The 15456-nt window shown below is 36.1% G+C and overlaps 1 long non-coding RNA gene across 3 annotated transcripts in view; it reads right to left on the bottom strand.

The window, feature by feature from the left end:
- LOC141378372 (uncharacterized) overlaps window positions 1-10660 on the bottom strand; it is a 134715-nt gene extending 124055 nt beyond the window's left edge. For 2 of the 3 annotated variants that reach the window (XR_015478710.1, XR_015478709.1), the window contains exons 1-2: window positions 10252-10561; window positions 9326-9408 (exon numbers count right to left, since the gene is read on the bottom strand). This is a non-coding gene — a long non-coding RNA (uncharacterized LOC141378372). Of the gene's footprint in view, window positions 1-9325; window positions 9409-10251 lie in introns of all 3 variants that reach the window. The other variant, XR_015478708.1, reaches the window with a different exon arrangement.
- Window positions 10661-15456: the final 4796 nt, after the last annotated feature.

The following is a 15456-nucleotide window of genomic DNA, read 5'->3' as shown; positions in this document are numbered from 1 at the left end:
AAAAAAAAAAAGTCAATCAAGTCTTTGTTTTTCCTTTGTGGCTGAAACATGATCATATTTCCATGTTGCTTGTACACAACACTGATTTTGTCACTTAAAACAAAAACACTACTTTATCTTGACTGAGTAAATACTGTTAAGATTTGAGAGGTGATTGGTGAGGGAAGGGAAGTCAGTTTAGATGTATCAGCTCCACACTTCCTGTTTTATTGTTGTGACTCCCCAGGCTAGTGTCCTCAGTACAATAAGCCCACCAATGGAGATGAAAGGCGTGTGCTGTAAATTCCTCGGCTTCCCACAACACGGGCTCATCTGTCAGCTACCTCGGGCCTGTCTGAATCTGATACACCTCTAGCTTTTGAAGTTGTCGAGGCCCCTTAGTATCGGTACAGACAGAGAGTGGGTCAAGGGTTTTGCCTCGTGGAGTCGAAGAGCTACGGCTGAGGCCGTGGGGCATGATCTTGTTCTACACCTTACAGTTTTGCTTCCTGGAAGGGAACATGTTGCATGTATGCGGCCTTGTCAAAATTGCAAATGTGAAACTAGAATCCATTGCTATGCATTGATAATAGCTATGCTTAGTTGTACCCAAACAATTTGTTAGAACAGACGGCTAAAACTGAATTGAATAGCCAATGTTTCCAAATTAAATTCTGATTGGATTAAAAGGGTGATGCAAAAAAACAATATGAACTGTCTGGTTTTACCATAGCTGTTTTATGAAAAAAAAAATTTCTGGTTTTAAATGAAATGTTACATATCTTTGCATATTCTGTCCTGACCATTCCATATATTTTTTGAAAATAGGCCAATTTTTAGAGTTTTAAAAAATTAATTTTAGCTTTGCTTAGCAATGATATTATGCTCTGGTGAAATCCTAGGGCAATTTTCCTCTGATTCTAGTCCATGCATGGCCTTAGGTTTTGTTTGTAATGCTTACATAAGAATAAAAATGTGAGTCAAACTGCAAAGTTTAGAGTCAAAACAAACTTTTGTGCTTGAGCTAGGCTAATGTTGTTTATCTGAATAAGTGTGAAAGCTGCCATCCAAATTCTAGTGGAGGATGTTGGTTTGCTTCTAAATAAACCAGTGCATTTCAACTGAAATATGAATGTAACACACACCAAAGATATAAACTAAACAAAAACGAAACATTATATGGGCCCTATCATATACTTTGCACAATAAGGGACAAGACCTGTTTGCCCTGGTGTGTTGCAATATTCAGACCAACGCAACCTTATTTTTCCCGTTTTCCGCCACGTTGTTTAGATAGCAAATCTATTTGTGCCACTTTGTGGACTCATGGGTGTTAAGGCGCATTGTTGGCATGTTAATATTTTGAGGAACTAAAATAGACAGGTCTAAAGTCCAGCGCAGAGCGTGTTAGTTGTGCACCTCACTTACACATTGCTTAAAACACGCATGGTATACGGCAATACACAGATATCTTTACAAATAAAAAATACTTAAAGGATTAGAATATTTTAAAAATTATTACTTTCTACATAAATATAAAAACCCTAATAATAAAAATAAAAGCCTTCATGCCTTCTTTATCTCGGGGGGCTTTTCTTTTGTTGATTTATGTTATTATTATCAGTAGTATTATGGGCGATAGCATGTGTATTTAGATATAACTTTTTTAAACACACTTTGTTTTTTTTGTTCATTTATTAATTTGCTGGAAATTAGAACTGAATTCATAAGTAGTTTTGAAACAAATCTTTGTGCTTATAACAAACAAAATTAATTATGTAGGCTAATGGATGTCTGTGCGTACAACCTGTTTCTTTATCCACGAAAGAGAGAAAGTGAAGTGAAAGTAAAAGCAGATTGGAGGAGGCTCATTCAGACCCATCCTCGTGTAGATGGTCTGTTCAACTGTTTTCTCTCTAGTGAAGCGTTCAGTTTTTCCACTTACAAAGTCCACCATGTAAATAGCAAATGCACCATGACGTAACTGACTCTTTAAGGGCACCTAGGTTAGCCCTTTTTCCAGATTTAATATAAGTCTTTTGTGTCTCCAGAATGTGTATAAAGTTTCAAAACACCCATCTGATTTTTTATTATACCTTTTATAAGTTTCTATTTTATACCTCTTAGCATCAGGTAGCTTTTTTTCCATGACATGTCTTTACATATCGTCACCTTAGAATTATAAGGTTCTATCTGACATTTTGTCAAACTGAGTTATTGACATATTCTTATTAATTGACAACTTATTTACATTATGACATTTTTTTAATAGGTTGTTTACATTTTAAGACTTTTTATTTAAAAAACAAATGTTACACACATACTGTTTGCTATGGAATGCAAAAACTTTGAAGCTCAGTATCTCAAAATCAGTCAGAACACAGATAGAACCTTATAACTCCAAGGTGACGATATGGGAATTGAATTGTACCCCTGTACTTAATGGATTTCCCAGTGATTTGTTGCAGCTGGAAGGACATTTGCCGCATAAAACATATGCTGGAAAAGTTGGCGGTTCATTCCACTGTGGCTACCCCAGATTAATAAAAGGGCTAAGCTGAAAAGAAAATGAATGAATAAATAAATTTACAATGACTTTTCTGTGCTCGCCTGCTGATCCTGATGCTGCTTGCATTTAAACGGTTATTCATCTGGTTTTATGCTTGAATAACTAAACGAATGCTTAAGTCAATTAAACTGATTAGATTTTAATTAAATTACATTATCGATGCTGTAAACGGAACCTTATGAAATTGAAAATAGTCACATTATTCTTTCAACAGAAGTTAAAATTACAAATAAACAGATAAAACTATGCATGTGCATAGTTTTCAGATGTTCAATGTATGTTCCATTGCAATGTACTTTATATAACCCATTTTGGTGTTTTCCATTTTTATGTACAAGCTGCGTCCCAAATGGCACACTATACACTATGCACTTATGCATAATGTACTTATGCACTTACACACTCATCGGGATAGTATATGCATGTAATTTTGTCCCAAATGGAACACTGTTTTTTATTACTAAGCAAAAATTCAAACAGTTTCCATGATGACGTTTGACGGTTGCCTTATTAGTCAAATAAATTACTTAACTACCAATTAATACCTGCCATGAGTATAACCGCATTCACCATTGGGGGACGGTATAATCACTCACTCAATCATAAGAGAACTTTGCTTTTACAATCCAAAATAAAAAATCCAACATGTGTGCCCGATAGCTTCACACCTTCCGCTATGTGAGCAAAGCTGCGGTCGTTGAGTGCGTGAAGTGTCCATCATTCCACACTTCATTTTACCGGTCGAATGAGTGCATCATTCGGGTAATTAAAGTGTACTTTTTTGGAGTTTTCAGTGTGATCGCACTACTTATACTATTTATACTACACGATGGCGTAGAATAGTGCATAAGTATGCAATTTGGGACACACCTACAGTGATAAAATTTGAAAAAAGTGTGAATGCTAAGCAAAACAGAATTGAACAACTGATTCAAAACAACCACTCACAACTGTAAACATAATCCTCAGAATAGATTAAATGAAATGAAAAAAACAAAAACAAAAAAAAGTGCGTTTAAACATACGTACAGAGGTTTGGAGAAATCCATGTACAATAAGAGTTTATGGGCCAGAAAGCAAATTTTCAAGTTTAAAACCCTATAAACAATCGTTCAAATGCCCATTCAGTGCCTAAAATAATTATGTTTTTCTAAATCATGCATGAAAGGTTTAGTCACCCTCTGCATTAATGTATATGATGAGAATTTTTTCAGTGTAAAGATTTAATGTGACTTTAAACTGTATCCTCGAGCACTTAACAGGTTATAACCACCAAAGCGAGGTAGGAAAAACCTTGATGTATGTGCCAAGATGAAAAGAGCTCATGGCCATAAAAATTCCAATATCTTAAAAACAAAAGAAGCAGTATCCGTATTAACTCCCGAAGATGCACCAAATATTTTCACTGGAGGTCTGGAGCTTTCAGTGGCTTCCGCTGGAAAGCACTGAGATTAGGAGAGCTGACGTAGTTTAACTACATTTTCCTGAGGAGCTCCGTGACGTACTGAACATACTCAGAGTGAGGAAACTAAAGAGAGAGAGAGCTGATCGTAGGAACGATAGGGCTGTCTCTCATTCATGTCTGGCTTTTGGCAGCGTACTGTGAGCTGCGGGAGCCAAACAGCACTGGCACTGTGTGAAACAAAATGGGGGGTCTGACTCTCTCCCTTCTATTCAGTTCTATAAACTTTATCAGAGCAGATTGAGAGTGAGATTTAAAGACAGAGTGCAGTGTGTGTCTGAAAACAACTGTTGCAGCAGTTTAGAGAGAGCTGTACCACAGAAACGAATGGCAGCAGCTGGCACAAACTGAAAGAATCTTTTAAATGGTCTGTAATATACGGGTGAGATACCAGCTGACACCTTTAACAACAGATAGCTGCGTCTGGATGGCAACAATCGGAGCAAAGCAGTGTCTATATGGGGTTGGGAAAAAGCGGGAGGGAAAAATTGGGTGAGAACAAAAGAAGGAACACATGATCTGCTGCGCTGCTTGGGTGGCCAGAGGATGAGCGCCCATTGTTGCTTGAATTCAATAGGGCTTATTAGTTAGAAGTGTGTGTGTGCTTTACATTTATGGTGACTGGCACGGGTCTCTCATTCTCAGCATGACTGAAAATGGGTAAAAAGATTACGCTTCTAGTCACTGTTTATCACTATTTGCAAGTATAATGGTTTTTAGATGCTTGCAAGAGGTGGTGACGATAAAAAAGAAGTCATAGCAAGGTAAGCCTTTAAAATGCCACCATTTCTTTTGACATGGGACAAATTATCTGCACATTAAAATTAATGTGAGATAATAAAATATGTAAAACTGGTAAGATTTTTAAAATATTATTATCATATCAATGTTGCATGAAATTGATCAAACATCATGTAATAAATGTGTGTGTGTGTGTGTTCTTCTGAATTTCAAAAAATCTACAATATTATTTTTTACCAAATGCAAAACAATGGATACCTAAACCATAGCTCTTCATTTACTAAAACAGAGGTACAGATCTGCTGAAAAGCCACAGGGAGGAATCTGGAAGAGGTGCTCTCTCCACCATGTCCATCTATAGGTTTTGTTTATTCATCTAACTATCCTCATTAGTTCTCTGACCTCATTATACAGAGCGCAGATCAATATTTACATAAATCGCTTCAAACTAACAAATGTGTTTGCAATTTCTAGATCTTATTCCAGCACAGGAACAATATGAATTTTCAGGCCGGCCCCTGCAGTGTAAACATGTTTTAAATAAACAGGAACTAACGTAATGCTCTTTTAATTGATTCATTCTGCCCAACGATGTTTACAGAAGGGCCTAAATATGAACTTGTAATGCAAACCCAGTGTTTAGAAGTGGTTTGTTTGGTTAAAACAATAACAGTTTGAATGCCAGCCATGTTAGAGTTGCATTGTGTGCTGCAAGGGCTTTATTTGGGGATGTAAATCTTTCTAGACTGCTTTCTACAAATTGAACTGCAATTCGCAGGGCAGAGCTGTCTACTTTCGAAATAGGAGAGGGAATAATCATAAAGCGGTTGTGTGCAGTATGGCACTCTGGGTAAAAGACCAGCAGATTATAATTAAACACATGTGAGGGGTAATAAAACGTAATGAACGTAGTGAGGAGACTGGCAGAGCCATTTTATGTGGCCAGCACAACATGTTGTGTAGTGCTGAAAGCCGTGCCATATGTGTCCTCGGGTGCTCTGGGTTTGAATGTCTGTCCATATATGGTATCCATAGCACTTTTTTAAAATGCTTTCATAGAACTAACATGGAAGTGGCATTGTGGGTAGTGAAGACAATCCAAAAATTAGCTTTTAGGTTTTTTTTTTTGGAGAAAACATTAGATGTTGCTGTTCACATTTGAGGTTATGTATAATGTTTAGAGGGAAAAACAAAGGTATTATTACTGTATTTATTTTGGAATACAATTACAGAAAAAGTACCGGCTTGGAGATTTTGCCAGCTCACACTTTGCAAGTACAACATTTAATTGCAACTGCTTACAACTGCTCAAAACAACCAGCTTGACTCTGGTTTTAACTGGTTTAAGCACTTTCTGTAACTGCAGTGAAGTTTTGCTGTGCAGTGTAGGCATATTACATCTGCAATGTTTATGAGTGTCTAAAAGAGTTTATGTTTTAGCACAAAAAGTGCAAGAATTTACAAGCACATGCGTTAACTTGCAAGTGGAAGTTTCAACTGGAGTTATGAAGCTGTTTAATCACTAGGAGGTGCTGTTTAGACTATAATGAAGGCTGGAAAATGAACAACAGCTAGCCACAACAGTCAGATTTAGCCTTCATTCAGTTTAAAGAAGTGTACTTTGTGTATTAAACTTCAATTATAGATATATTAAATTGGATAAACACACTAAAAAGTACTTGTAAATGAAAACACTTGTAAACTAACATAGTAAGACACTGTAAATAGTGTTCTCATAGGCTACAAGGGAGTTCATTCCCTCATTCAGAGCTATGTATTCAGTCTGGCATGTTCAGCCCAAAGGGACGGGGCCAAGGCACGAGGAGGCCCAATATTCCAAACAAAATGCCTCTCATCGCCCAAATCCATCACTGGCGCAGAGACAGGCGAGTCCCTCTTTCTCTAGATGTTTAAATGAGAGAGTGTAAGCACGTATGTGTTGACTGGTCCTGAACTAGCTCAGTGAAAGTCCAGCAGACCTTATTGGCCTCTGAGATGATTTACAGAAACTCGACTGATGGTGCAGGCAAAAAATAAATAAATATTATATATATATATATATATATATATATATATATATATATATATATATATATATATATATATATATATATATATATATATAGGTTCTTGAATCTGATTGGCTGATAGCCGTGCAGTATTGTGCAAATAACAGCACTCGTCCAGCCTCTTAACCCTTCACCCTTGTGTAAAACTTCCCACACCTACAAGCAGAGGACACTCTCCAGTTTGACAAATATTGCTGCTGTTGGACAACATAATGTACTTTTGAGCCTTTTTTAGTCTAGAATGTAGCTGTTTAGATTGCAACTATGCAGTTTATTTATAAGGATAGTGCCTATTTTTAAATATTTATATTTTGGAGCCTCGGATTCAGTGCATTGACCGCCATCAGCCTGTCTGAGCAGATCAAAGATAGTGATATTTGACATTCCGCCACAACATGACGACTGAGACCTTATCATAAGTTCTTAGGGGAACTCAGCAGTAATACAGCAGATTAAATCATTATAAATCAGGTAAGTAACATTCTAAGTTGATCTCTCTCTTTTGTATTTTGTATTGCTATATTTACACCACAGAAACTTGTAGTGCAGGGCTACTCAATTAGTTTGTCATGGGGGCTAGTTGATGAAAAGCATCCCAAATTAGGGGCTGGAGAGATATGACTTGCAATGTAAGAGATGACACAACAGCATATATGAGCCCATATGTGGTATTTTTGATTCTTGTTGATTCTTAATATGAAATTCAATCGTAAGCTTGGCAAGCAGTTTTGGAGAATTTAATGTTTCCCCATTTAGACGGAATGCCTGAGCATACTGTCTTAGAGGTGTTTCAAAAATGGCTGCTGAGTAAAATGACTTGCCTTAAAGGGACTTTGCTCACGCTCTGTGCAGCCTTCAACAGCAGCTTGTGCTGTATTGAGCAAACGCACGTCACTTCTTAACTCTATCGGCCATTTTTCGACTGAACTAAATTTGTTTTTGATGGTCACACCATTGGAGGGCTGCAACAAATTGCCTCGGGGACCAAGTTCGGCCCTCAGGCCACCAATTAAATAGCCCTTGTAGTGTTTGCTTTGCTCTGGCTTTTTCGGGGTTAATTATTGTGAAATCCCTATTGCATCAGAAAAATACTGGGAAATCTCTTTATATAATTTTAAAATGTAAGCAAAAATCACCTGTTTTGTCACCACATAGACATTACACTAGAGAATCATTCAAATTTTAGCTCTAACGTGACGTTGGTTGAAGTAGCAACAGTTTCTGCTCGTACAAAAAGGTTTTCAAGACTCTCCGTATTTGATTTTCTTTTTTATATGCATGATAATGCTGTTGAATTGTTATATAGATGCAATATCACACTAGTAGCATTGTGATCAGACTGTATATTGTCACTAGCGGTGGCACTAAGGCACTCGGCCGCCAACGCACGCCTCCCACCAGTGCAGAGTTGGGGAAGGAAAACACCCAAAAAATACACATTTAATTAGTTTATTACAATTTACCTTTTTGTCTTAAAAGACTATTCCTGCTACAGATTTCAAACTAAAAAAAGTTGCATACTTTCCCATATTTTGAAAATTTTTAAAATAGAATATTTTTTATATAAAAATAATGAAAACATTTATTTTATCACCAAAGAAAAAACTAAATTCCAAAAACTTGAACTAGAAGGGTATGAAATTCTCTGCATATAATTATAATACTTTTTTTGCATTTTAAATCATTTCATCCTAGAAACCTTGCAATACAGTTTTATTCTATGATTAATCAACTAACAAGATATCTGTTAGTTGAAACATTAAGTCACCTCTAATGTCTTGCTCTAAACCATTAACAACAATTAGAATTTAGCTGTATCAACGCCTTGCTGGCATGTTTTAGCATGCTGTTAGCATGTTTTAGATTTCTCGTTTACATCGTTCAGAACATGTTAAAATGTTTTATAACACTGCTAACATGTTTCAGTATACTGTTAGCATGTTTTAGAAGCTGCTAACAAGTTTTAGCACATTAGCATTTTAATTTGATGTTTCAAACGTGTTTTAACAGTTGCTAGCACGTTTGACTGCCCTCTGTTGGCAAAAACATGTCATATATAAAAGCACTGTACACAACCTTGTCACATCTATGGAAAGCACAAAATCTAAAACTGTTTTTATAGTTTTTCATAGTTTTCCAATCCTTTAAATATTGTGCAAGCTTTGCAATAAAAACATACACGGCCATAAAATGACAAAACATAATTGCAGTGAAGTAATATTAAATGAATTTCACACACATTTAATTTCTTGTTTGAATGTGATATATAGAAATGTGGTTTTTATTTTTCAAAAGCAAAATCTAATAACATATTGGAATTTCTATTTCTTGCACAGTGTATTTATATAAAAGACTAAAAGATGAACATCTGTACGAGTTTGAATAATAAATCCTCTTTGTTAGACTTTGTGGTTTGCACACCTGAGTTGACGGGCACGCTCTCCTCTAGCCACCTTGAAATGGAAGCATAAACAAGCATATTCAGCTGGGGAAACCCAGACTCACCACAGCCCTGCAGACAGACCTGCCGCCAGCGCCTGTATCTTTTCACACAGAACACCACAGACATGTGCATTTAGACATTCCACCTGGAAAAGAAAGGCAAAAAAGTATATCAAAAGACATAGCAAGCAATCTAAATTAGCATTAAGAACATTCAACAATTCCTTGACAACACTGAAGCATTCACGCACAAAATCAAATATTAAAACACCTCTGTGAATACATTAAATTTAGACACCTGGAGCTGGTGCCAATGAGCTTTGCCAGGCAATGCCAAACTGCATGAAAAATAAGCAAGCTTCAGTGTGGCAAAACTATTCTGAGACATCAGGGCCAAATAAGATTCTGGGAATTCCCTAGTGCGTTACGTGGATTTAAATAGGTAAACATGCTAAAGCTAATAAATAAAGGCGCAATGAACTCTAATACAACAGCAGAAAATGTTATTTCCAATGCAGCAGTTGTAAGTGCATTTAAAATGTTTGTGTGCATAGTTTGACTGCCATCTACTGGTAACAACATGTCGTGCCGCATGGCCTATGATAACAAATATTAGCATTCATTACAGCGTAATTTAGCAATAAATAATTTAGCAAATTTTTTTTCAGAAGAAACCACGTTGCTTGAAAAATCCTATACAAAAATTAAGTAGTTTTAACTAGTTTTTAAGCAGATAAAGATATATAACGTACTTTATAAGACTATTAAAAACACTAGCATTAACATAATCATACTAGTGTTAGCATGTTTAACGTTAACTGACAGTTTCACAGATAACGTTAGGCCTTTGTTCTAAGATGAAAAATGATGCCGAAGATTAAAAGAAATGTAGTTTCTAGTTTAATTCCTACAAATATGAGGTTAATGTGTAACGTTATTCTGTTTTTATAGCTTAACCTACAACAAATGTTTCGATTAAATTGACTCACCCAAATATATCTTCCAAACCCGTTAATTAATAACGTCAGGAGACTAAGACGGAGATAGGCCTAGGTATCGTACTTCCTATTCCTAACTAAAATGATAAGATTTGTGACGAACAGTTTTATCAATTAACTGATTATTAGCAGTATGTTGGTTGTAGAACTAGTTAGTAGTCGAGCTAAACTGAGAACCAGATTTATAAACGAATCAATCTTCAAAACAGAATGAGAACCCTGCGGAAACAAACAGCTTAAACCAGTCTAGGCTGGTTGGCTGGCTTTAGCTGGTTTCAGCTGGTCATTTCCTAGCTTGACCAGTTGAATAGGTTGGAAATGTAAAGAAACCAGCCTGGAAATTGCCAAAAGCCCTTTAAAACCAGGCTGGTTTACCAACTAAAACCAGCACAGACTGGTTATTATTATTATTATTTTATTTAACAAAATATGAAAATACTTTAAAATAGCGCTAATAATTTATTTTTGAAATATGCAAATATAGGCCTACAATTAGCCCTCAGTTATTTCTGAATCATGATTTTTTTATAGTCAAAACCTGACTGACCTTGCTACATACACATACTAAGTAAAATAATACATCACATAGACTGTATATGGGTGCAGAAAACTGAGTAATGCGTGGCATGTGTTTATGGAAAGGCTCTTCTCCAGGCACCATAACACATTCAGGCAGGCCTGCGTTGACGGACGCTTTCCCCATCCAGATCCATTCACAGACAATCCAGAGCCACAGAATGACAGAGAAGAAAGAAAGGGGTCAGGAGGAAAAGAAAAACAGAGGTTGTTCTGCATGCTCCTCCGATGGGCTCGCTGGGTGGTTTGTCTGTTTATTTAGTCTGTGGAGGTGATGGGAACTGAGCATCAGCCACTGCCAGTTTTCTCCACACTGAGAAAATATTCATGTGGACAGCTGGAATCCAAAAGGCACATTCAAACACACTCGGGGCCAACAGATACAAGACTCAGCTCGCATGAAACACATTTCCAAATCGAAAATCCCAGCAAAAGCTCCTTCAGCTCTTTGGTATTCTTTAAAATGCGTGGTGGATAACAGAGAAGAAGAAAGCATGTCTATAGCAAGCCAGCCAGTCCTTTTAGCTATTCTAAGCCTGATGTTTCAGAAGCTTCTGCATAGCCTAAGAAGATAACAGAATCACAATACCACACTCAATCAAAGCTACTCCAATCTGTTAAAACCTCTGAGGGAGTCAATTATAATCAACTCTCCAAGGCCTCAGGAAGTGAATTATGTTTTGCTGAGGTGAAACTTCACCTCAAAAGTCTCTTATCGTGCAGAAGTATGGATATTAAATCAGATTAAAATGATTTACTCAAAAGAAAATATTCTTGTCTGCTTAATTGGTAGTCATTTTTAATTTTATGTGGAATGCTGCTTTTTTTTTACTTTAGCTCTTACTAATTGTAAAATTTTTGTATTCAAAGTATACCAAGCTAGCTCCTATAAATCTTAAATCACTTTAAGACTTTTATAAGTAAATCGACAAATTAATGTGAAAAAGCGACTATATATATATATATATATATATATATATATATATATATATATATATATATATATATAAACACTCTTAAAGTTATCTTTCTTGTAAAGAAAAAAAATTATATTTAGCACTATTTTTTAAAACATATTAGCTCTTATGATAAAATTAGCTTTATGGTGGCGCGGTAGGTAGCGATGTCGCCTCACAGCAAGAATGTCGCTGGTTCCAGCTTCTGTTGGCATTTCTGTGTGGAGTTTGCATGTTTTCTCCGTGTTCACATAGGTTTCCTCTGTATGCTCTGACATGAATTGGGTAAGCTAAACTGGCCTTAGTGTATATGGGTGTTTCCCAGTGATGGTTTCAGCTGGAAGGGCATTTGCTGCGTATAACATGTGCTGGAAAAGTTGGCAGTTCATTCCGCTGTGGCGACTGTTGATTAATAAAGGGACAACGCTGAAAAGTAAATGAATGAAGTTAGCTTTACATTTCTGAAATAAATGCAGAAATTTTTGAGTGTGAACAACACAAGTCACTTTTTTCAGAACCATAAATGTCCATGAGTCCAATAAATAAATATAAGGGTAGTATAAAACTCTTTTGTTTGGGAAAACCTTGGGGGAAAAAAAGAAAAAAGGCTTAATAACATAAAAGTAGTGTGAGAGTAATTTACCTTTATTGTTTTCTGTGACTTGTTGGACATATTTGACAAACAGGGTTGTCACACCAAAGGACAAACTTAATTTTATAGTATAACAGGAGCACTTCATGGGTGCATGATCTATAATGGAGTCCTTGCATCCTTTATCTAAAGCTTTCCATGGACTTAACATTATTTTACGATTTTCTTTTTAATTTATAAAAGTTCAGTTTATTGAATTATGCTTGAAATAGTCACACCACAGGACATGTTTGAGATTTGGCTCAAAACTGTAAAAAGTTTAACACAGATTTAATTATTAAATTAGAAAAAATGATATAACTTTCTTTTTTTTAACAAGAGGTTCATTAAAGACAAGGAAAAGTTTAACCATTTACTGCTTTTTAAATGATTAATTCATTAATTTTCCTTTGGCTTAGTCCCCTTATTCATCAGTGGTCCACACAGCGGAATGAACCGCCAACTTATCCAGCATATGTTTGAACAGCGGATGCCCTCCCATCTCTAACCCATTACTGGGAAACATCCATACTCACTCATTCACACACATTCATTAATTCATTTTCTTTTCGACTTAGTCCCTTTATTAGTTTGGGGTCACCACAGCGGAATGAACCGCTAACTTATCCAGCATATGTTTTATGCAGCGGATGCCCTTCCAGCTGCAACCCATCACTGGTAAACACCCACACATTCTCATTCACACTCAGGCCAATTTAGCTTATTCAATTCACCTATAGTGCATGTCTTCGGACTGTGGCGGACACTGGAACACCTGGAGGAAATCCATGTGAACACGAGGAGAACATGCAAACTCCATACAGAAATGCCAAATGTCCCAGCCGGGACCCAAACCAGCAACCTTCTTGCTGTGAGGTGACAGTACTAACCACTGAGCCACCTTTATTAAAATGATTACATTACTTATTATATTAATTGTTTTATATATTAATGTGTGACAGCAAAAATGCCACTTTATGGCAACAACCCTAAATATATACACAATTGAAGTCAGAATTATTAGCCCCCTATATATTTTTTCCCTTAGTAAAGTTTATTTATAAACTAATTTCGAGAGGATCACTTGCTTATTATTGATCACGGCTCATTATCCAATTTATGACTCACCAATCAGACTATTATAAGCCACTATAAATACCCTAAGTTCCATATAACAGCCTTCTTCGCTTTTGAAGAATCCCCCCTTCCACCCCAACTCCTCCTCATTTCCTAGATGGGTGGCACGGTGGCCCAGTGGTTAGCATTGTTGCCTCACAGCAACAACGTCACAGGTTCTAGTACTCACAAAGCCAGCCGACTTTTCTGTGTGGAGTTTACACTTTCTCCTTGTGCGGGGGTTCCTCCCACCATCCAAAAACATGCAACTTAAGCTAATTGACTAATCTAAATCAGCACCATAGACATGCTCCTGGAATGTAGTTATCTCTTAAGAGCAATCCTGTTCATTAGCTACTGCATCAGGGGAGTTCTCTAGTTCTACCTGAGCTCAAACTCCCCTTTCGGCCTGCAAAAGAAGGGAGATCATAAGATCCTCGAGCCTAGGGCTCTCTCCTGCGACAGCATGCCAAACACGCCTTAAAATCAATCTTTAGCTAAGTGTGAACTCTTGAATTCTTGTTTAATGGATAGATTTTTTTCAACTCATTTCTAAATATAATAGTCTTAATAGCTCATTTCTAATAACTGTTTTCTTTTATCTTTGTCATAAAAACATTCAAAATAAGACTTTCTTTGGAAGAAAAAAAAATATTATAGTAATACTGTGAAAAAAAAAATTCACATATGGGACTAATAATTTTGACTTCAACTGTGTGTATACATGGAGTTATTCCTGTGATTTCAAAGATGATGAATATGTAGCATCTTCACTTCAGTGTTCAGTAAATTCATATAAATATGCTTATTTGCATCTGCACTCACGTTCCACACTGTCATATGTGCTTGAACTGCTTGCCTAGGCTTTGGATTAAAGGTAAGCATCTTATAAATAATGTTAACTTGCACAGACTAATCATTTCACTTCAATAAACCTCAGAGCATTATCAGGAGTCAAGGCATTCATTTTGCTTCCAGTAGCTCGAGACATTTGTATTCAATAGATCACAACAAACAACAGTTTCTGCAAGAAAAAACTTGTTATCTGCGTAAAACTTTCTTTAATTAACGCTTGGCATTTCATCAGCGGCTGTTTGCTGAAAGTCCCTGTTAATCTTAGTGTTTCTGTGACAACAGTTACAGAGTCAGTGAGTTGTGAACAAATCAGGCAATTTGTAAAATGGATCAACTGGCTTCAACTCACCAACTCAGTGATCATGCCTAAGTGCTTCTGAGGTTAACAGCTCACTACAGGGTACAGTTATCAGCAAAACAACTTGTGAATATGGATTAAGGCATTTATGTTCCATGAGGGTGAAAAAGTGTAAAGGCCTAAAATTCCATGAGGGTCAGGAAATAATTTTACATTTAATTTTTGGGTGGATTTGAAGCCACTTGAATCATAGTAAAAATCTTTAAAAACCCTTGATAAGAAATCAATTCAATTTCACCATTATTCAATATTAAAGAAATACAACTTGCTTAGTTGGTGAAAACCTAATTAAATATGCACATGTTTACTGTTTAGGTTATGAATGGTAATCAATTTAAAAAAAATCAATTTTTGTTTCACTGCAAAATTAAACAAAAATATTTGGTGTTTCTTTTTTTTCAATAGAAATCAAATAGATCCGATCAAAGAGATCAACTAAACAAAAAATAAGAAAAACATCAGTGTGATTTACTGTAACATCATGACAGAAACTTACAATGAAAACATGACTATGCAGGGTCATGACAAAACAATTCATTATGTATATTCATTATAAAAAGCATTAACTTAACGAATGTGCTCTGAAAAAAAAAACCCAGGAGACCCAGAGAAAATTCCCCAATTTCTGTATGTACTGGATTTACTAAGTGTGTGCTTGAGTAATATTTGCTTTATCCTAAGGTCTGAAAACATTTCCTTCAGAT

The sequence above is a fragment of the Danio rerio genome, chromosome 2 (assembly GCF_052040795.2).
Source record: "Danio rerio strain M-AB ecotype USA chromosome 2, GRCz13ab, whole genome shotgun sequence".
NCBI classification, from domain to species: Eukaryota; Metazoa; Chordata; class Actinopteri; order Cypriniformes; family Danionidae; genus Danio; species Danio rerio.
Note: the sequence above shows the minus strand (reverse complement) of the source record. Positions and strands in the feature narration are given on the sequence as shown.